Source organism: Zalophus californianus, chromosome 2 (genome assembly GCF_009762305.2).
Source record: "Zalophus californianus isolate mZalCal1 chromosome 2, mZalCal1.pri.v2, whole genome shotgun sequence".
NCBI lineage: Eukaryota > Metazoa > Chordata > Mammalia > Carnivora > Otariidae > Zalophus > Zalophus californianus.
This window is the reverse complement of record NC_045596.1, coordinates 172,797,414-172,821,769: the sequence shown is the minus strand read 5'-3', so window position 1 is coordinate 172,821,769 and position 24,356 is coordinate 172,797,414. Positions and strand designations below refer to the sequence as shown.

The window sequence follows — 24,356 nt, the reverse complement described above, 5'->3', positions numbered from 1 at the left end:
CATCCATTTATCATAGCTTGTATCACTGTGTAGAGTTAATTGCTTATTTACTCATCTGACTCCCACTCTAGACCTATGTGCCTAACCACAAAAAAGTATTTGTTTAATGAATGACTAAAGAAACTAGAAACATGGCTCTGTTGGTATTCAGATCAATTCAACAAATTGGCATGGAGTACATATTATTTGCCATGTGCTATGCTGGAGGTTGGGAATATATTGGAGAATGTACTTCTGCAAGTAAGAAATGCACAATCTACTATTTTAGAGCCAGTGATAAGTTAGCAAATATATTACATAATGAAAGTGTTTAGTAATATTGAAGTCAAAGACTGCAATGGAAAAAGCCCATACTTTAAACTCAGACTGAGGTTCACATTTGTTCTCCAATTTTTATATGGCCTTGAACAAAATACTTAACCTTTTAAATCCCAGTCCTTTTATCTATAATGAGGCTATAAATCCCATTTTAGATCTTATTATGATTAAATAACCACTCCTGAGCATCATACAGTAGATGTTCAATAAATGCTGTTTCCTGCCATTTCTATGTATTGCTATTGTACTTGTACTTTCATTTATTTGGAACTTACAGGCATCTTCAGACATATCTTCTTAAAATATAATAATGAGCAAGGTGTAGGGATAGGGCAGAATTTAATCATTGAAAGGGGTTCAGATCTTTCCTGAGAGTTTTTTTTAGGGAAAACAGGAAAGAATCTCTGGGAAGGGAGGGTAACACTGTTGGAGAAGAGAGAAGAGTCCAGAAATGGAGACATGGATACTGAGACTGTTTCTCCAGTTTGCAGTGGACATGCAGAGCAAGGAGACCTGGGATTTGTTTGGCATGTTTGCCTATGGCTGACATTGGCTTACTCACTTGAAAACCACTAGTAGTTCAAAAGACTACAGTGTTTTCCAGCTAATACAGTTCCATTCACAGCTCTAACAAATTTTCTCCCTCCTTCCAACCAGCTCAAAAGGACCTCAGCGTGACTGACTCCATCAGTCACAGCAACAGCAGAACAAGGGCTGAAATTGCAGCCTTGCCTCTAGCCAACTATATACCTGCACAGTATCTTTTTGTTTATTTTCTTTCAATCCATCAGCTATTTTCCTGCCCTTCAACGATCAGCAATTTGAGATCTCTGCTAAATTGCACAAGGACAGGTTTTTAATGTACTGTTGGATTGTATCCTATGAGCAACACTAGCAAAAATTGACTACAAAAAAATAAAATGCTAATAAGGAGGAAAAAACAGATGAAACCAAAATTATAGCAAAAGTAAATGAAGGCAGAAAGGAAGTACACTGGACTGCATTTGCAGATGGCATGAAAATCTCAAAGAGTCTATGCAAAAACTAGAGTTAATATGTACATTTAGCAAGGTTGAAGTAGACAAAATTAATACCTAAAACTTAACTGGATTTTATATGCTAGCAGTAAACAATTGGAAAATTAAATTTTAAAAACTCTACTTATAAGAGTACCTAAAAACAAAAACAACAAAAATACTTAAGAATATATTTAACAAAAGAGATAAAGGTTCTTGAATGTTACTGAAAGAAATTAAGGAAGAATCACATAAGTGGAGAAATAAACCATGTCCATAAGTTTATTGAAAGATTCCAATTCATAGTTCATTGGAATTCATAGGTTCATTGAAAGATTCCATTATTAAAATATTAATTCTACCCAAACTGATCTATAGATTCAAAACAATCTCAGTCAAAATTCCATCAGGCATTTTCATTGAAAATGACTAGCTGGTTCTAAATTTTTATTTGGAAATTCGATGGCTCTAGAATAGACAAAACAATTTCGAAGAAGAAGATGGAACTTGATGGTGTAAGAAGAACTTACACCATCTACAAAAATCAAGATAGTGTAGTATTGACATAAGGATAGACATAAGGAACAATGAAATAAAGTCCACAAAAACCATGAACTATAAAGGAAAACATCAATAAATTAGACTTTATCAAAATGAAAATTTTTGCTCTCTGAAAGAGATCATTAGGAAAATGAAAAAACAACCAAAAGAATGGGGAAATGTTCACAAGACATATATGCAATAAAGAACCTGTATTCAGATTATGTAAAGAACTCTTACAACTCCATAATTAGAAGAAAAACAACCCAATAAAAAATGGGCAAAAGATTTGAACAGACACTTCACTAATGACAGTGTACAAATAGCACAAAAAGACTTAAACCACATTGGTCATCAGGGAAGTGGAAATTAAAACTAAAGTGAGATACCACGATACATCCATTAGAATGACTATAATTAAAAAGATTGACAATACCAAATGTTGGTGAGGATGTTGAGCAACTAGAACTCTCATACATCCCTGGTGGGAAAGTAATATGATTCAATAACTTTGAAAAAACTGTTTGGTAATTTCTTAAAAAGTTAAACATATGACCCAGACATTCCACTCCCAAGTATTTACACAAAAGAAGTGAAAACATATGTCCACACAAAGACTTGTATGCAAATATTTATAGCAATTTTATGCGCAGTAACCAAAAATTGAAACAATCCAGATGTTCACCAACAGGTGACGGATAAACAAAAAGTGATGCATTTATACAATGGGATATTAGTCAAAAGTCAAAGGAAACAAACTACTAACACGCATAACAAAATGAATGAATGTCAAAATCATTATGTTGAGTGTAAGACACCAGACATAAGAGTTCTATTTATATAAAAGTCTAGAAAATGCAAAAAACCCATGACAAAAAAGCAGGTCAGTGCTGAATGGGTCCACATGTGGAGAGAGAAGGATGGACAGAAAAGGGGCAAGAAGAAATTTTGGAGGGTGATAGCAATATTCTCTATCTTGACCAGGCAGTGGTTTCACAGGTATATATGCTGGGTTGTGCACTTTAAATGAATACAGTATTGTACCTCAATGATGTCTCAGTAAAGTTGATTTTTAAACAAGCAGAGGAAGGCTAGCCCAATACTGTGTCTCCTCATATAAATACATCTCCTCATGTAACCACTGATCTGTGGAATTTGAACTCAAATTTTCAAAATAACATCATTTCCCTCACCAGTCTCATATAATGAGGGACCAATTCCATGTCAATTTCCCTTTCCTTCCTCTCATGCTTCCTCTCCATCTGCTACTCTACTCACAAAATAAAGGCATGAAGGTCCCTTTCAACAAATGCAAAATCTTCAGGCTCTTCTGTAAGCACAAAACAGTGACAACATGTGTGTAGGGTACGTGCAACCTTTTTCCCGAACAGCCCTTTCCATGGCGGGGGGGTTTACATAGGGACGAAAATGATGTTGTTATAGGTGATAACTAATGGTAGGAAGGCAGGAATAAAGAATTATAGGAGTGCAATTGTTAATCTGTAGTCATACGTAAATCATGTCACTTTGGGGTGGACTGTTGAGGAGGAAGAAGATGACCATTTTCAGATCAGCTGAATCAACACTGGTCTACACAGCTTTGCGGGAGCCTCGCACACCCTCACATCCAGATCACCTGCTACAGGGAGGGTCAGCTAAACTGGGTTATTTCCTTCAATCTAGTGAGTATTTTTTTCTGGTGGGAAATCCTTAAAATTGAAATTAGTTAGCCTGATCCTATAATTTGCTGTGATCTCCAAGTTAGTCTCAATAATTCCTCCTAATCCTAAGAAGGTATGTCTAGCATCTAGAAAAGCTTTCTGTTACTGTTCATATAGCCAGTCCTATTTTTCTGACCAGCTGATGATTGACATTTACATAGGGTCTGAGTTATGTTACTTTTAAATGTCAACGGTATTTGCTGACTCAGAGAAGCATCACTGCAGTTGAAGTGGGGGCCTTGTTAACCCCTGTCTCCCACTGAAGATCAGCTGGTATTGCTTCTGAGCTAGGGCAGTGGAATCCTGAAATTTTGTTGAATACAGTCATAACATATTTAATTCCTACCAGTTGCCCTCTGGTCAGAAAATATAATTAAAGGGTCTGCAGATGGTCGGGCAAGGCTTCCAGAAGCAGTAGAAACCAGCAGCTGACTGCAGAGCTATATGAAACTAAAAACTGTTTCAAGATATGTACCATATGCACACATATGAATCCCTTAGGGAACGTGGTGAGCTCTTTGCATTGTAGATGCTATGGGAAATGAATAAGGCACAATTAGAGAAATATATTAGAAAGCAAAAGAGAGAAACTCAAATCAAAATCTTAACCTAAGGATAGTTAGTTCCCAGACTTAGTAGGATATATTTTGGATGAAAAAAATAAAACAAAACAAAAATAAAAACCAGATGCAAGACTTAAAACTGAAAGAGGACTGTTCAGGGAGAATGAGTGAAAATGGCAACTCTTCTTTTCTAGAATCCCTAAAACATATGAGGTGTCTTCTTTTAAATTAGATAGAGATCAAATTAATCTTTTTATGATGGTCAAAAGCCTTTATTATAATGACAAATCCAGCATTATCATTTTCATTTTATGAATTTTATAGAATTTCATATTAGTGTGGGAGCAAGGAGAATAATCCTTACACCCATTGAAGAAATTAGCAGTAAGAGGTTAGACTGGAGGCAGAATGAAGGAACAAAGGGAATCTTTGGAAAGACAGTGAGATATTTGAATATATTCGTGGGCTGTGACATACCAGTTGAGATGCATTGGGGTAAGTTACCCTTAACGTCCCTTCACAAAGGGACGTTTGTATGTCCCTGTTTGTATGTATATATGTAAGTATGTTTTGTTGAACAGATTTAAGGGATTCTGTAAAGTATGTCAAGGAAACCTGTTTACCAGGTGTTTGGCTAAAAATTCATCTAAAAAAAATCAGAGATGTGTCTGGTACAATTTGAGATTCTGTGTGTCTTCAGTTTCTCCAACGCAGAGATTAAAACTGAAAATCTTCTCATCAGTTTTCTGAATACTGGGGCAATGTAGTGTTCAGTTTGAATGCACATGGTTAGCATTTTTTAGAGTCAGCCTTCTTCCTGGTTTCACGAGCCATTAGGGGAACTCTCCTTTTAGTTGCATAAGTCAAGGTAACCCCTTAATGAGCCAGGGTTCGTACCAGCCTGGTTTTTACACACTTTCAATGATCTCTGCCTAGGATCAGAGAAGGATTTCTCTTGTTCGAGTTAGCCTAACACTGACAGCAAGTCTGGAGAGGTCCGCCCTTGGCATCCTAGGTGATGCTGGGGTTTCAGAGTACTAATTGATCATGCTCTGACCTCCTCCAAGTTCAGAAATAAATGAGACATGAGAAGGGTCAAGACAGGAACACTGGGAGTGGCAAAGAATGGTTCCCATAGCTAGGGAATTGTCAGTGGAAGTTTTCCCTTTGGTTCAGGTTTGATTCCAAAAGACATTTCTCTAAGTGAAAGTTAATATTAAATTAGAGTTCTGAGAGTGAACTAAAACTTTTAAACACTGAAATATGAAACCATCTCTCTAGGGTAGCAAAGTTGAAATCCATACCCTAGCCCAAGATCTTTGACTAAAACCATTTTAAAGGACCAACATCACACTTTTTAATACTCCCTGTTATCATTAGTTCCACTCAAAAACACATTTCTTACAGGTTCTTGGCACACTGTTAAAAATGCAAAAAATGTAGACACGTTTTTCAAGGGTCTTGGGCCTCACTTCAGTTTATATAATAAGTGGGTAGGACAGTATAAGGATGGCCTGACATTCATGGGTCACTCTAAAGAAAATGCTTTTGAGTTTGTTCCCACCCCTTTTTCTTGAATTTTGGTATCTGGCTCTTTTTTTGCAGGGACACTTTCAATCTTACATACCAATTTATCGTTCCATTTCTGCCCCTATGTCACTATCTAACATAAAAATGGTACTCAGCAAAGGACTGTTGAATAAATTATTGAACAAATGATTGTTGAATAAATTAATTTTCTACCATAAAACAAATTAAATACTATGTCCAAGTTACTGCAAAATAGAAAGATGAAAGCCCACACACCACGTAGGAGAATCTTTGGGCAGTGTTTTTTTCACTGGACCAATTTTTCACCTTTAAATTCTTTCTTTCTTCTTTTTTCCAGCAATAACTGGACTTCATTGGTTACTTTTCATTAGAATGTTCTTAGGCAGGATTCCTCCAAAGTCCAACCCTTTTTTCAAATAGTCACTACAAACTCTTGTGCATACATCAGAACCTTTTTGAGGAACTAGCACACAGCTCCAGCTTCAAAGGCTGTTTAATTTTGCTTATTCAATTTTACTTAGTTGCTATTTAATTTTACTTAGTTACAATTCAAATTTATTTAGTTAGGTCAGGAAAGTTAAAGAGCTACTTGTTCCCTCAGTAAAAAAAACCTCCATAGTCCTCCCCCTACCCCACCTTTTTTACTCTCAGGAAATGATGAAGCAATATGGTTAGAAAGCCCATGACAAGTGGGATATCAGATCAGGTACTGCTTTAGTATCCAGGATTTTTTTGTTTTTCACTGTTCTGTCATATCACTCAAAGAAGGAAGAGAACTTTGAACGCTCTTCCTGTGAATAATTAATGATTTATTTGCTATGCTTGGAATGTGTAATGGTGTGAATTCCAGAGAATGTGCCTATCCTTGGTAGCGGGCAGGAGAAAATATGCAGATCTTTCTCAAGAAAATTTGTCTGATTGGATATTCTGCTAATGATCATGAGTGCTGTTGTGGGTTTAAAGCCTGCTCTGAAATTCAACGCTAAGTAGAAATTCTATTTTAATAGACAGGCAAAGATACAGACTAAGAAAATACTACCTTATCAAAGTGTGTATTCATCAAAACTCCACATATCTTCCTTTGCAGGAGTAGTCTTTGGCAATAGTACTCATTCTGTCTCTGATGTTCATTAGATTATATGACCTTGGATGAGTCAATAGCCTGTAAAATAACTCAAAAAGTTGTTTTCAGGATTAAATTCAAAGATGTCAGACATTTAGCATTGTGTCTGGAATAGAAAAGCTGTTCTTTAATTGATAGTTTTCTTTCTTTTCTCTCTTCTCCATATGTAGCATTTTAAACATATTTGTATGCCTCTTGGAATTCTATATAAGCTTTGGGAAAATACACTTTAATATGCGTGCTTTAGGAGCACTGTGAAAGAATTTACCCCAGTTACACACCCCATTACATGGTGAAAAGCATATCACATTGTGTAAAAACCAGGGCCAAAGCTCTTTTGTAGGTCTTGAGGCTAGTTAAGTATTCTCAGCACTGAAAAACATTGCTCTCCTTCATGTGATCAGTGATCGGAGGTTAAAACAAGTGCGTAGAGCCCTATAAGGATCTTGAGCAGTCATGGGCATCAAAAGAAAATTATTATCTGTATTACCCTCCTTCTAATAGTGTACTTAAAAATGAAAGTACATCTCGATGGATTCCAACAAGGGAAAAAAAAAACCCTATGAAATCCTCATTTCTGCCAGCTCTTCTAAGATTTTTGGGTATATACTCATTGGAATTTTGTGCCATGTACTCAATGTGAAAACAGGTGTATAATGAAAAAAAGAAAAAGGATTCTTCAGACTTTTTCTTTTCTTTCTTTTTTATTTTTCTGGGCAGAAAGGGATGTAATTGTGTACTTTTAAAACTCTAATCACTCTGGCTAAATGATAACATGTTTAAAGGGCTATGTTGGGACCAACGTGGATGTCTCTGTTTTTGGTCAAGACTGAATGTATAAGGGCATTTTAAAAAACTGCTTCCTAATGTTGTGAAGTATTCTCCATTCTTCCACACCAGTCCACCAGCCAAGAATCCATCCGTATGTTGATGACATTCAAAGGAAAAGAATACCCTAGATGTGATGACACTAGGGATGACATTTGGTTGCCTCCACATTTATTTCTAACCACTTCCTTCATTACTTATAGGAACTGCCTCCCACCAGAAAGAGTGAAAAGGCCTGATATTTGCTTTCCAGCTTCCCTTTCGGCTAGTGCATGGGCATGTGACCCAATTCTGGCCAGTGATTTTGAAGAAGTATTCTGGGGGTAGAAATCCCTAGGGAAAGAATTTTCCTCTAGTTAAAACGACATGTACAATACAAGACTACTTTTTCTTCTTTCCTCTGAAGGTAATTGTGTGAAGACATGATATATGGAGATGCACCAGCCATTTTATAATCGCAGAAACAAACCTGAAAGTGAAGGCCAACACACCCAGGATGATGTCCCAGCAGAGAGATGATGAGAACACCAGGTCCTTGATGACTTCATTTTAGTTCTGGACCTCTTGTTAAGTAAATCCATAAATTTCTTTATCATTTGTACTACTTTAATTGATATAATAGTTTTTGCCAGAGGATGAAAAAGTATTCCAATCAAGGTTGATAAAACTTTTTAAAAAGAAATAAATTTAAAAAAAATTTTAAAAACAAAAACAAATAAAAATTTAAAAAGAGTAGAGACTCTCCATGTGGTATGACTGAAGAACTGTTGAAACACATAACCCTATCTTACATTCTTTATCCAAAATTCCCACTAATAGAGCCTTGATGGTGTACATTCATTCCACAAACAAACTTTGAGGTCCTTTTATGTGTATGGTTGACAGATAAATAGAAATACTAAAAATTTATTCATCATTTATCTGAAATCCAATTTTAATTGAATGTCCTGTGTTTTTATTTGCTAAATCTGGCAACATGTACCATGTCCTATAGCAAGCTCTGGGGATAAAACTCATCTCCTTCAAAGTCTTTAAGTGATTCTAATGAGTCATCTGGGTAGAAATCCACTGCCTTAGAAACTCTCTGGTTCAACTCCACATTCTACACACCAGAAAACTGAAGGCTGAAGAGGTCTTGGGGTTTTCTCAAAGACACAAAGCTCACAAAGGTAGAACTGGAACCCACTTTTCAGGATCTTTTCTAGTATACCTTTTTCCAGTTGCCCTTTCACTCCTGCTCCTGAAGTCTCTGTTCTAGGATGAAATGGGAAATACTGTTTGGCTTGGTAGAGGGAGGGAAGCTCATAATATAAAAGGACTAATTTTTCTTTGTTGAGGAAAATAATCATTTTAATCACTTTCTTACACAGAAGAGCATTTTGAATAAGAATACAAAGAATTGGGGCACCTGGGTGGCTCAGCTGGTTAAGCATCTGCCTTCGGCTCAGGTCACGACCCCAGGGTCCTGGGATCTAATCCCTCATTGGGATCCCTGCTCAGAGGGGAGCCTGCTTCTCTCTTTCCCTCTGCCCCTGCTCCTGTGCTCTCTCTCTCTCTCTCTCTCTCTCTCTCTGTCAAATAAATAAATAAAATCTTGAAAAAAATAAAAGGAAGACAAAGAATTGTGGAGAAAGCAAATCTTGTTCAAATCCATAGAAATACTGTCTTAAAAAGAAAATTTTCCAAATATTCTTTCATATGGGTGATATTCAAGTGTGCACCATATGTACATATATGCCACACATATACTTATATGTCAGATATATATACAGCTTATTACATAGAGATCATATAGGTGGTATGTTGCTCAAAGCTACATCATGACTTGCTGTATTTTGCAGTGAGGAAGTCTTCCCTTTATTTTTCCGTAGGTATCCTTTGCTAATATTTTGCTCAAGACTGCTAAGACCCTAACACCTGTAAACAATGAGCTTTGTTTGAAATTTATTTAAAGATGATCATGGTGACTTGCCAGTGGAAAAGTCATTATTCCTCCTGAAAATGGGCAGCACAGAATTAAAACTCTTTGAATAAACTGCTATATATCACATTTCCAATTCCTAGATCATCAGACAAAGCCTGAAGGCTCAGGGTTTTGTCTAGAAACTTTTGTCCTTTTTAGCTAATCTAATTCTTTCACTTTGTACTTTTAGTCCAAATCATGTGATTTCATCACTAGAAAAGATAGAGGCTGGATTAAGTCAATTCTCTGTAGAAGATCTTAATCTAGCATACAATGCTTATCAATCTTCTTTTCTCGTGTTTCCTATAAGTCAAATCCAATTATCTTAAATGCAAATAGTAAGACAAATTTCATTTTAATAAAAAATAATCCCCTAACACATTCCGATAGTATTAGACTTTATTTAAAAAATAAAAAAAACATGAGATTTCAGAATAATTAGAATAAATTCAGATGATCTTTGGAATTCCTGATAAGGGAATGCAACTCACAATCTCAGTTCTTTAGGTCTAGGCATCCTCAGTCACTACATCTACTTAAGATGTACTGAGTCTTCAAAGTCTATCAAGTTAACTATGCAAGTGGCTGCATTTGTTTTCATGGAATGCCCAAATAGGAGAGAAGTGCACATTATTGTATCACAAATACCAACTTCCAATTTCAGGCTACGCTACCACAGCCAGAAAATCTGTGAAAACTGAAAGAAGCTCCTATGTGAAATAAATAATTAAAAATTTAAAAAAGATTGAGCACTGCAACTTCAACCTTTCCAATTATTCAGCTTTTTAAGTGATTCTTCTCTGCACCACCTCCAAGCTACCTACATTTTGGCTATTTCCAAAATTCAAATCTATTCTCCAAAGACAAGATTTGTTACTTCTGAGAAGAGTCAACATGTATTTAATTGCATACATTCTGTCGTGCTTATTGATTTTTTTTATGAATCACATTACCTTAGAGTCTCACCTTGTGTAGATGAGAATATTATCCCATGATAAGAATTTCTATAATTGAAATGTGAAAAATACACCCTTGAGACTTCTACATATAGGAATGGTGGATCCTGTCTCACCTGCCTGGGCATGTTGTACTAAGTTGAGGTCATACTTACGCAAATGACATTCCAAACATTTTTCTCCCACTAAATTAAAAGGGGAAGTTCAAGCTTCTCTCTCACCCATTGGTTAGGAATTCTGACACAGGGACCTAGAGAGCTCTGCCGTCCTAAAATGGAGCTATTGTTACCCACGTGACCTGTGTGAGGGCTGACTCCTTCTCTGCTATGTCCCTGAACCTAGCCCCTTAGCACTATTCACCCCTGGAAAACTAGGCAACCTGACTGAGAATGTTCTACTTGAACTTTGATTTCAGAAGGGTGGCATGTCTTAAAATGTTGACCATTTACTGATTAACTGAGAGGACAGAATTCCCCCAAACTGTGAGATAGTCTAAAGCTAAAATCTTTAAACAGGAAAACTGAATAAGGAACCAAATTTCATAGGATCCCTGACATCTGTGAACTGTTCTATTAGATCCGGTCTCTAGATAATGGGATTACTATACAATATGTCTTTGAAGAATTTCTTTTTTCCCAAGACTCCTTGGGAGGAAGGAGGCCACTTCCTTGGCCATTGGAAATTGGTTCTTTCCTATCAGGCATGTCCCTATATAAAAGCCATTAGATAACAGCTGATGAAAGGTCTACTGTTTCATAGTTGTAAAACTATCCCTTTCATACTTACTAGGCAATGGTCTCAAACATGTGATAATAAGAATAGTTAAAGTGTGGCTGAGGACAAAATAGCAGCTGTGCTTACAGCGGATGGCAGAGGTGTGTCTGTCGGAGAATAGTCCCACCCACGATTCCAAATGGCACCCATATACCACTCTATTTTACTCTGAACAGTCTGAGCTGCCAACTTGGGAATGTTCTTTTTTTCTCAAGAGAGTAGAGAGATAAAACTGTTTTGCTCTTTAATACACTACAGAGTGAATAAAAGTATATACTGGGGGAGGTGGGAATGTGTGAAGAGGATAAATGAAAATATAGAGAAAACAGCAGAATAAAACAGAAAAGCCAGTGTTTGTTTGGAGTGGGTAAATGCTACTCTCAGAGGCCCGGGCTAAAAGTCTTGGCTTCGTGTTCAGTTACTTTCTGTCACAAGAATTAACAAGAATGAACATAAGAATTAATAATCGTAATATTTGTTATTATTGCTATCTAAATTCCATCCAAGTGTTCTGTTGCCAAAAGCAAGCCCAAACTGATGACAGAATAAGTATCCTCCTCTGAGTTAAACCTAGAATTATTTCGCATTGTCAAACTATACAGCTTCCTTTCAAAGCCATGTTTAATCCTGTCATTGATATTCTTATCTAAGCTCTTTTGGAATCCACTTATCTCAGTAAGAGTTCAGGCAATTCAATTGAGAACAAAAATGTTTAGTTTTTTTGATAAAATTTGTCACTGCTTTTTTGTAGTTCTGATAGTGTATACTGTCCATTTGCTATAGCTTAATTATTTTCCTTATGGAGATGACTGCTTTCAAGTGAGAGCTAAACATTGTCCCTAGATAGCTTTATGTTGCTGCTACCTTTAGTTTATATTCAAACAAAAGGAACAAATAGCTTTCTCAAAGATAGGGCTACTATCACCAACTTCCATTTTCTAATATCTTTCTTTAACTAATTAGTATTTAACTGGTGAATAAATGCCTAGTTAAAACAATTATGATAGGCTCTTAATGCCATCTAGTGGACAGTCTTCAAAATATCGTCCCATGGGCCATTTTCTTTCTACCCTTCAAAATACAATCCTTATTCTTGAAGAAGTGGTTCAAACTACTAGCCAAGAACTATCAGTTAGTGTCTCTGAATCCTCAGAGAGAACCATGATAGCATTTCCAACACTGGTGAAATCTTGGGGAAAATTAACTTACCATCTTGTGTCCTCGGGCTCCTTATCTGTTCAATGGATGGAGCCAATTCCACTGGGAAAAAGGAGAGATGCCAGAGTGGTAATTCAATGCCCTCAGTTCATCCTCAGTAACAGTATCCTTGGTAGCTCATGCTTCCCATCTGGAAGATACAAGAATGATCTCTCAGTTGTCTTGAGTACCATAAGTAATAAATTTTATATATACATTTTATATAATTATTTATATAAATTAATCTAATTATATAAAATTAAATTTATTTTATATAACTCTTATATAAAAAATTTATAATTTCATCTAATCCTAACAGCTACTTTGTGAATACAGTGGAATGTACTCATATTACACTTGAGGGAATTAAAGTTAATGAAAAGTAAGTGACTTGATCAGAGTCAGATACCTATAAACAGCTCAAACTTAATCATAGGTTTCTCAATAACCCTTTCAATAAGCCAGCAGTATATCAAAAGAGTGACATTTTATGACAAAGGAGACCTTTTCTCAGAAATGCAGGTTAAACACATGCTTATCTAATAATGTGATTCACTACTTTAACAGATACAAAAGGAAAAATATATGGTTATCTCAAGAGATGCTTAAAAAGAACTTGATCAAATTCAACTCCCATTCTTAATAATAATATGTCTTCATAGTTGGAAAGAGAATTCTTTTATAGTTTGATAAGGATTATATATATGAATTCTACCACAATCATCATATATAATGGTGAAACATAATTCTTCCCAAATACATGCAGTGATAGGCTAGTATTTCTACTATTATCACTATTAATTCATCAATGTACTTGAAGCCTAAGCAATGCAATAAGACAAGATAAAGATATAATAGATTGGTTGTTTGCCATGAAAATCCAAAAGAATTAACAAAAAAAATCGGAGTTTATAAAATAGTTATGAAGCAGTGCCAAATAAAAGATAAACATAAAGCAATAACCTTCTTATACAATTAGAAAATGTAATAGGAAACAAAACCAATCCCACATATAACAGGAAAATAAAAACACTAAAAACACACAAAAAGAAAAAAAAAAAAAAACCAAAAACACCAAAACAACAACAACAAAAAAACAAATGAACAAACTGAAAATACTTAGAATAAACCAAATAAGAAATCTGTAAGTCTCACATGAATGGGAGTTGATTTTATCAAGTGCTTTTTTAGCATCTATCGACATGACTATATTTTTTAAATTTTGGATTTGCAATGTGAATATAGGGAAGTCATCTGACTATTTTGAAATGGAATACAATGCAAATTTGACAAGAAAGAGACTGAGAAAAGTATTTGTAACAATTCAGTTGAAATATAATTTCTTCAGGGCGCCTGGGTGGCTCAGTTGGTTAAGCGACTGCCTTCGGCTCAGGTCATGATCCTGGAGTCCCGGGATCGAGTCCCGCATCGGGCTCCCTGCTCAGCAGGGAGTCTGCTTCTCCCTCTAACCCTCTTCCCTCTCGAGTTCTCTATCTCTCATTCTCTCTCTCTCAAATAAGTAAATAAAATCTTAAAAAAAAAAAAAAAAAAAAAAAAAAAAAAAAAAAAAAAGAAATATAATTTCTTCAGAGAAGCCACCCTTTATATTCCTGTCTTCATTATATTTCTTCATTACTCCCTCTTAATTATTATTATCATTATTCAGAACATGTATCTTACTTTGGAATAATACATTAATTGTATGATTATTCCATTAATTTTTCAGTTAATTTCTCCTCCTCTAGGAGAATATAAGTTTCATGAGAACATGAACTCTGTTTTTCTAACCAAGCACATATTCGCAAAATAATGGGCTCAATAAGTGTTTGTTAAGTGAATAAGTGAAAACAAATCTATGTAAAATAATTACAATTAAGAAGAAAAAATAAATAACCCCACAAGCATAGGAAAGGACTGTGAGCAGGTAATTCCTAGAAGGATGTCAACCAATAAATCCATGAAAAATTTTTGTCTCACTATAAGAGAAATAACATTTTTAGATCTCTTCATTTCTCTCCTGGCACCTCATGATCCCAGAAAGAGGAGTAGTCAGGCAAATGTCAATGTAGAAAGGAAGTGAATTACCATGTAGAGAAAATAGATTAGAAGAGAAATGGAGTGGAATGCCCATTTTTGCCATTCCCATGTGGTAAGGAAGGTAGATCAGAGAGAAGGAGGCATCCCAGAGAAGTATGTTATGTTCTCCTTAACCTACTCAAATCCCAGAAGTTACAATGTTAGTTTAGCTGAAAAGTAAAACAAAAGCAGAAGAGCTTTTGTGTTCCATACTCAATTTGCCAATCTACTTATGGTGGTGATAAGGGTGGGTCAAGTGTAATGAGAATATTTTCTTACAAGGTGTCAAACCTGTAATATGGCAATATTGCTTGTTACATCGGAGTTCAAACAGTTACAGAGAGAGAGAGACACACGCACAGAGAGAGCAGCAGAGTTATAACACTATTAACCCTCTGATCCCATGAGACCAGGAAGACTTACAGATTTGCTGACATAGTGTGAAAGGTTGTTGATGAGGCAGGTTGGGGATTTTTTTTTTTTTAGGCTTTATTTATTTATTTGAAAGAGAGAGAGAGAGCAAGCACAAACTGGGTGAGGGGCAGAGGGAGAAGCAGACTCCCCGCTGAGCAGGGATTCCCAATGCAGAGCTCGATCCCGGGACTCTGGGATCATGACCTGAGCCCAAGGCAGATGCTTAACTGACTGAGCTACCCAGGTGCCCCTCAGGTTGGGGGTCTTGATGGTATAGCTTGGAGTTGTGGCCAGAAAGGAGTATCACTGCAGTCCTGGGCTGCAGGGCAACAACCCAGAGTAAGGATCTCTTGGGGATGTCAGAAGACCTTGGGAATATTGACAAGTTCCAGATAGAGGTGAGCTGGGGCTGAATCCTCTGGGCAGAAGTACAGGCCATGAAAAAATCAAGAAAACAGACTTTATGCATTCACGGGTTGCTGACTTCATCCTCAGTCCTAGTCAGAGCAGTCAGTCCTAAGCAGAGACCAGTGAGAATTTAGAAGATAATGCAAGGGTCCAAAGACCTTTCTCTCCACTACTGTGAGGTCGGGTAAGCCTGTCTCTGTAGCTTTTATTTACCAGACACTATCTTGTGTCAGAGAAGGGGAAAGAGGAAAAATAGCCCTGATAGAGAGTTAAAATTTGAATTTCCCAGATAACTGGTACCTGAAATTAGATTGTCTTAAACCAAAAGATATTGATATAACATTAGTTTGCAAGTTAAGTTAGGTTTCTCCTAAGGAACATAAAATATGTTACAGAAAATAAAGGAGTATAAACAGAAATTATATTATTATATTTCACCCAGCAGACTGGCAAAGATGAACAAATTGATACCATTTTATTGTTGGTGAATGTGCAAAGAAACGTAATCTAAAATACTCAGTTGGAAGTAATATACATTGGCAAAGGGTTTCTGAGGGTAGTTTGACACCATCTTCCAAATTTTTAATAACATGCTATAACATGTTATAGGTATCTTACGATGAAGGTCCTGATGGATCCCAATGATGTAGTACCTAGGATCCTCCGTGGAACCTAGATACAACCCAAGAAAAGGTGTCAAGGAGATGTGGAATTAAAGATGTTTCTGCCATCATAAAAATTAAGACCAGTTAATTTCAGTTATAGAAAAATAATGTTGTATACTTCATGGAATGAGACTCAAACTTAGTACTTATGCATGTGAATGAACATGCAAATAAGTAGATAAAGTTCTGGAAAGATAAATGAACCAAGAGTCAAGGCTGTATCATATAGTTGTACCATTCACATAGACTGTAATATTTTTATTTCATATTATTCTATATTAATGAGAAATAGTATAATATAGAGGTTAAGAGTTCCAGGTCTGGAGACTGTTTGAGCAAGTTCCTTAATCTCTTTGTACTCTGGTTTCCTTAAGCAAAATGCAAATAATAATATTAGCTACCTCATAGAATTGTTATAAGAATTAAATACGTACATGTAAGGCTCTTTTTTATTTTTTATTTTTATTTTTTTAAAGATCCATCTATGTGTTTTAGAGAAAGAGAGTGCATGGGTGCATGCAAGCATGGGGGGCTAGGGGCAGAGGGAGAGGGCAGACTCCCTTCTGAGGGCAGAGCCCCACTCGGAGCTGATTCCACAACCCGAGATCACCATCCAAGCCAAAATCAAGACTTGGGTGCCTAACTGACTGAGTCACCCAGGCGCCCCAAGCTCTTTTTTAAATACCTGATGCATAATAAGTACTCAACAATGTTAGTTTTTATTATTTTGCATTTTGATGAAAATATATTTGTATGTTATTTATATAAATTTTCATATAAAATGATCTTATAATAAAGCTGAAAAGAAAATTAATAATCAAAGTAGAATATTGAAGGTTTCAATCCAAAATAATACATAAATGGTATCAAATATATAGCTAGCCCTGAGTTAAGAGGACAAAAGTGTGTCAATGATGATAGTTGCATTTGCTGAGGTTAGAGAGAATTTTAGAAGGATATAGAATTCGGAAAGAGTCTTGAAGTTTAGGTAGGATTTGGATTTGGGGGAAACACGTTTTATTGTTAAAAGAATGTGGCTGATGAAAAAAGGCACAGAGGTCCAAATGTCCAAGTCGTGTTTGAGAGAAGGGAGTCAATTGGTTGTACTGAATGGTTTAAGGTACTAGCTTAACATTGGAAGAGGAGATTTGGTTAGATCACTCACTGTAAGATTTATCTATCCAGGAGATAGATAAATAGATAGATAGTAGATAGGTAGATACATACATACATACATGCATACATACTTACATATTCTGGAAGTGATGCTTGAGCACTGATGGTCTTTGAGCAGGATTTATCAAGAATGGTTGGCAGTGGAGCAGAAATGGATCAGAAGTGAGTAGACCTGTGTTTGGAGAAACTTTATCCAGGCTATCAGTACTGAAGCCTTGAATCATGTGGTTTTCTATTAATGTAAGAATAAAAACAAATGCAGAAGTCCATTTTCTCAGAAAAAAAATAGATCTCTGCAAACTTTGTTTACCCAGGACCTCTGTGTTAGTGTATCTTTGTGCGTAGGCTGCTCTGTAAGGGCTGCTGACGGCTTTTATCCAGGTCTGTGTTCTCTCTCTCCCTCAAGACAGGGACCATGTCTATCACTGACTGAGGTCACCATTTCATTCAATGTCCTGCCCAAACTGGGCACATGATCATTCTCAAGGCCTTACTGACTTAGTGAGTTAGTTAAAACCCAGTGAAATAATGTGGCATTTTGGATTTTTGAAATATAGTTTTACCTTAGTAAATCTTTTACCCTGGGTCTCATGCCTTTTGATTCTCTGGCTTTCTATGTAGGTTTAGAAAATATCCAGGTTCCCAGGACTTTGTTTTGATTTGCTATCAGAGGTGATAACCTCAATGCTAGTTCTGCTTTAATTATCTAAAGTATAGCTGAAAAACTGAACAATAACCTATAGTAAGAAGGGATGCAATGAGCCACATGGATGGCTGGGCTCACAAATTAAAATTGTATCCAGAAAGGAAATGTCTGAATATAAGTTTCTGCTCCTTGAGAAGAACAGTGAGGACTCATATTATAAACTCACTCTCATGGTTATGTTTGGAAAACATAAGCCAAGCCAAATGGATACTATGCAATTGCTTGATATTTAATATTGCATTTAATATGATTTTAATACATTAATAATGCTTATTTATTAAAAAGTTTAGAGACTACAACTGAGAAAAAGAAACCACAATATTAGTAACCATAAATGACAATTATTAACATATTGTTATATGGCCTTTCAGACATTTTTATGTATGTTTTGCAAAAAGGAAATTATATACAATTTATATTCACCTTTGAAAGGCAAAGACCTTTCAAACATTATTATTCTTTAAAGCTGCAGTGTAGTCTATAAATACACTTCTAGATAAATCTTTCTGATAAGTATTCCCACTTTTTCATTGGTATACAAAATACTGCATTGAATATTTTTGTGTGTGAATGTGTTTGCACTTGTTAAAATACGTGCTTAAGATGGATACTTCAAAATCAGAATTACTGATCAATGGGACACATATTTTTAAGGCTTAAACCTAGAAAGGTTATACCAATTTACACTGCCAACAATGCCATGTGAGAGTAATTCTGTTGTCTTGGGGGCCACTCTTTGCAGAAAGTATGGCTGTTCCTACATGCTGCCTTCACAACATCTGGTCAACTGGGGCTCTGAAATATCAGTGTAAGCTCGTGATTTTTACTCTTGTATATGAAACACAATCACCCATGAATTTCCTCTCTTCTTCCTTCCATCTGAAATACAACTTCAGCCAACCCCTAGCCTCCCGAGGATCCCTAACTGAAGTGTTAACCTGTTGTGGAAGGGCGCTTCCAAAGATGGCTGCCAGCAATTCCTCCTCTCACCCTATGCATGTGCCACACCTACCATACAAGGTAGAGTCTATTACTCCTGCTCTGGGATAACTTTGTGACTTGTTTTGACCAGTAGAATGCAGTAGAAGTACCACTGTGAGAATTCTAGGCCTCAGCTTTAGGAGGCCTGGTGGCTTAAACCTGCCCCCATAAAGCTGGGAGTCACCATGTAGAGAGACCTGGCTATCCTGATGGAGCAAAGGGGAAGACTGCAGCCTTCTAGACATCTCTGTGTTCCCTATCAAGACATGTGCAAAGCTGTCTTGGATATTCCAGTGGCAGCCAAGCTCATCTGAAATCAGCCTCATGGGTGCTCTCAGCAGACACCATGGAGGTCAGAAAAACCATCTAACTGGACAAAACCAAGCATGGAATGGTGAGAAATGAGAAAATCTTATTTCAAACCACTAAGTTTTGGAGTGGTTGTTACACAGCAACAGGTAATTGAAACACCAGTTACCTGTAGTTTTAAAAGGCTATGGATAGGACTTGCATGAACGGCTGTGGAAAATATTACTGCTTTCCTACCTTAATATATAGTCCTAACTCTTTTCTCAGTAATAGACCCCCTGATTTTTAGCTGGTTATATGGCTATCCAGAATAAAAAGTATATGTTCCATTCTTCCTTGTGTCCAGTGTGACAATGTGACTAAGTTCTAGCAAGAAACATAGGCAGAATTATCATGTGGGATTTCTAAAGAAGTTTCTTAAGTGTCTTTAAAGGGAGGGGTACATTCTTCTCTTTTCCTTGCTTCCTCAATATATTTTTTCTGCTTGCTGGAATGCTAAAATAATGACTGAGGCTCAAGCACCATGTTAGACCCTAAGGCACATAAAAAACTGTAAAACAAAAAATAAAAGTAATTTGGCCCTTGATGATAGTCGAGCAGCCATGAAAGGCGTGGACTGCCTACCTTCCAACTTCTTTTATGAGAGAGTGAAACAAACTTCTACTTTGTTTCAATCCACTGGGTCTTGTTTCTTTTCATCCATTCAGACATTCTTTATCTATTGATGGAGTATTTAATCCATTTACATTTAAAGTAATTACTGATAGGGAAGGATATACAATTGCCATTTGTTTATTGTTTCCTGTTAGTCTTTTTTTTTTTTTTTTTTTTGACAGAGAGAGAGGGAACACAAGCAGGGGGAGTGGGAGAGGGAGAAGCAGGCTCCCCGCTGAGCAGGGAGCCCGATTCAGGGCTTGATCCCAGGACCCTGGGATCATGACCTGAGCCAAAGGCAGACGCTTAATGACTGAGCCACCCAGGCATCCCTGTTTCCTGTTAGTCTTGTTCTTTTTTCTGCCTCTCATTTTCTTGGTATCTTCTGTGCTTTGTCAATTTTTTGTATTGATATGCTTTGATTTTCTTTTCTTTTTCTTTTGTGTAGCTTCTATATAGGTAGTCTGTGTGTGTGTGTGTGTGTGTGTGTGTGTGTGTGTGCGCGCGCGGGGGGGGTTCCCCTGGGGTTTATGTTAAGCAAATAACAGCTTCAGTTCAATCACATACAAAGATTCTACAATTTATCATCCCTCTGCCCCCCCCAAACACTTTGTTATCATTGTCACAATTTACATTTTCTGATTTCTCATTAAGGGAATTGTCATGAGTTCCCGCTGAATTGTTGTGTTTATGGGAGGAAGGAGGGTCCAGGGCTTCCCACTTAGCCATCTTGCTGATGTTACTTCAAGCCAGTTCTCATCTTTCTTCAAATATTTATCATTTATTTTCTCTTAACCCTGTGTGATGTGACTATAGTTTTCTTGGAGCATTCTGATATTTAATATAGCACAATAGGATTTTTTAAGGCAGTATTTTAGCTAGTAAATTTGCTGCAAATACATCTAAATGTATCAACCCAGAGAACTGGAAGGCAAGAAAAGTACTAAAGTCTATCCGTACATAATATAAATTAAGGAGTCTTGAGAGTTGATCACGTCTTGAAAAAGTCCTCCTTGGGTTCTTCAGGATCTTAAACAGTGACGGGCTCGTTCATATTTACCGATTAGCTCTCCAAGCTTGGGGAAACAAATCCTGATGATGTTTGCTGATGCCCGTTGTATCAATACTCCCACCTACGTTGATTCAAACTACCAAATGATGTCACTGAACAGGAGTTTGGAAGAAATCTGTGAAGGTTTGTGCACGACTTAATCTCAAGGACCTGCAGGAGTCCCCTCAGCACACTTCAACCCCATCACCCACTTATTTTTTCTTTTACTCTCTGATTCAGCCAGGTAGAAATATATTTCTTTGTGCAAAAGTTTTGCTCTTAATATGTAATTATTACTTATGCTTTTATGTGTGTGTTTACGTGTTTATTTTTCTGTTTATTGAAAACAATGGACAAAACTTTTTAAAGAACACATAATGCTTTGCAAAGCCAAATTTATGTGTTAATGTGCATCTAACCTATATTTCTCTAGATATTTAGTTACATAGATATGGATATGTTAGATAGGAAATGTTAAAAGGTTTGGGTATAGAGGAATAAATTCCTCAGAAAATATTTATTAATGTCCATCAACATATAGTAATCTGTTGGATCAAAGGAGAACAAGAGGAGGGATTCATCTTCGCTCATCTTAGGTGAAATTAGTATGGACAGAAAGGTGAGTCATAGAGAAAATGTTTGTACCATCTTCTGGTCTCCATGTATATATTTAATCATAGATATTTTAGAACGATCTGTGTCTTTATTCCTCCCTCTTCTCCTCCCCATAGTCTTGCTGTCATACTTAGCAGTATAGCTAAGTGGATATACATTATTTTCTATTAAAATTAATTCATAACTTTAAGTACAAAAGGAAAGGCAAAATTTAAAAAGTGAAATGCTAGAGATTATACCTTTTATGTAAAATATGAGGCTGCAATTAATTTTTGTGTTTGCCACTAGTCACAACAAATTATACACTAGATCGGTGTTCGAGGGTAGGAGGGCTAATACATTCCCATTTCTCTCCTGTTAAAGGTACTCCCATGGAAAATTTTTAAAAAGGACTGAAGTGGTAAAACACACATTACTGCAAATGCTCTGTTCTGTATTTAAGGAATCCACCACTACAGATGCCCAGAGGAACAGTGAGTCTCTCTTAGTGTTTGCTTTCTTTGAAGTTCCTGTTAGTGTCTTTGTTCCATTTGATTTTCTGTAGCTGAAGGCTTTGGTGATTTCTGGAGGATTTCCCCTGGAATCATTTTGTAGAAATAAAAGTACCCTGTAGAAGATTTGTTCTTCCTTTGCCTGTTTTAATAGTTCCTAGCATCTTTCCTGATTTAGGATAAGAATACATCAATTCAAAGAGGTCAACTGATGTGTTCAAGGTCACAGACCCAAATCAGTCATTCAGTGTAAATAGAGAACAGGATGTTGGATATTCAGAGAAAGAGTTTGTCATCATCTTATCACAGAGCTTGGGGTGGGTCTCAGGTGGGAGAATGGGTGACTGTGATGGAGCCAAGTATTTCAACATGTTTGGGCCCCAGGTTCCTCGTGTGTAAATGGGAAGAATGTGAACTACACCATTGCTTTCAAATTGCAGTGGTGTCTCAGTGACCTCCACCAGGGATGAGGGAAGAAGGGGTGCTAGGCTCTTTACTTCCAATTCAACCACAGCTGGGAAAATGTCTCTATCACTCTTAACTGTGGTGTGTATTGAGGTCATGAAAAGATTTTTAATAAAAGAATAATTGCATGTATATATATGTGTATGTATATACTGGACTATTACATTTCTTAAATTTGATATATTTATCATTAGAATTATGAAACTTGCTTGCATTTGCTTTTAGGAGGACTTTAAATCCCCCCAATAATAATAACTTTGATGACTATAGCAGTATAAATCAATACTAGATGTGAAAGTAAAGAAAAAAGTTAGCATGTCAGTTGTATGGAAAAAAATAACATTGTTAATCTATATGTGTGCATTATTACTAAAACCTGAAATAGCAGTGATACGGAATTTTTAATAAATGACTCAAGGAAAGTCCTCACCAGAATTTTTCCCTTCATTTAAAACAAAGTGTCCCAAATCACAGCAATCAGTGAATTGTAAACTCCCCCATTCCATCTAAAACCCTTTTCAGACCTCATGGCTGGAAGTAGATCATGCAACTGAAGATAATTTAATTTGCTTTCAACTTTCAGTTCTGTGATAAAGCGGAGCAAGGTCTATAGAGCTTCTCAAGAGCTTTTCCAAGAGCTAGACAACCCAAGAAACATTGTTCCAGGTATTACATTTATTTCATAGGTTGTTTTCTCTTTTTTCTCTTTGCAAATGTTTTTATTCTGGATTGAAAAAAAAAGTCACTTGTTTCTCTACTGGATTGTATTCAGTTTTAATCTTTGAGACCAACTGTCCCCATATATTTGGGAAAAAAAGTTAATTTTCTTAACAAAAGCTTATATTGCTTTCTGTATTTAATTTAGTTTATAACAAATTAAAGTGACTATTTCTTTCTCTACTTGGAATTTTTCATCTGATACATAGATTATTTGTAGATCTGTCTCTGGAATCTTCATCCCTTTCAGTAATGACATTTTATGTGCCAGCCAATTCACATTACTGTAAACAAGATGGATGAATAGCTACTCTGTCCACCTCTTAATTATTGTATTTTGACTATTTAAATCATTTGACTATTAAATCATCCCAGTTATTTATAATACATGTCAAAAGCAATTTTTTAGATCTGGGTTAATATTATTGCAAGTATGACCTGTAAATCTTCTACACTATTTTAAAGAAAAGAAGTCAACAAACAAAACACTATTTGCAAAGATTCAAGATAAGTGCTACACAGGGTGCTCATATTACTAAAAACATTATCACTCACACAAAATATACTATAGGACAATGGCTAGGACATTATGTTGTAATTTCATCAATAATTAATCATAAAGTACTCTTGCTGAGATACAAAGTTAATTTGGAAATGCCTGGAATCATAGATCTCATATCTAGAAATGAGCTTCAAGCCATTGAACCGACTGCCTGTTATTCCACCTGATTTTACAGTTGAGGACACTGAAGACCAGATAGGCAACTTTAGAGGTCATACAGAAATTTACTGGTAGATCTGGGGCAAAGATCCAGGAATATGTTTTTGCTCAATCAGTCAGAAGAAAGACATAATTATCACTACTTCCCAGTGTTGTGAGGATCATTGGAAGTACAGTTGACCCCTGAACAATATGGGGGTTTGGGGCACTGACCCCTGTGCAGTTGAAAATTCACATGTAACTTTTGACTCCCCCCAAATTTAACTACAAATAGCCTACTGTTGACTGGAAGCCTTGTCATTAATATAAACAGTGAATTAACATATATTTTATATGTTATATGTATTACATACTGTA

General features: G+C 36.2%; 1 long non-coding RNA gene across 1 annotated transcript; it reads left to right on the top strand.

Annotated features, from left to right (window-relative positions):
• The first annotated feature begins 8,072 nt into the window (after positions 1–8,072).
• LOC113924978 lies at positions 8,073–23,228 on the top strand. The gene is made up of 4 exons (XR_003520873.1): positions 8,073–8,231; positions 18,892–19,015; positions 21,969–22,078; positions 23,145–23,228. It is a non-coding gene; the product is annotated as an uncharacterized LOC113924978 (long non-coding RNA).
• Positions 23,229–24,356: the final 1,128 nt, after the last annotated feature.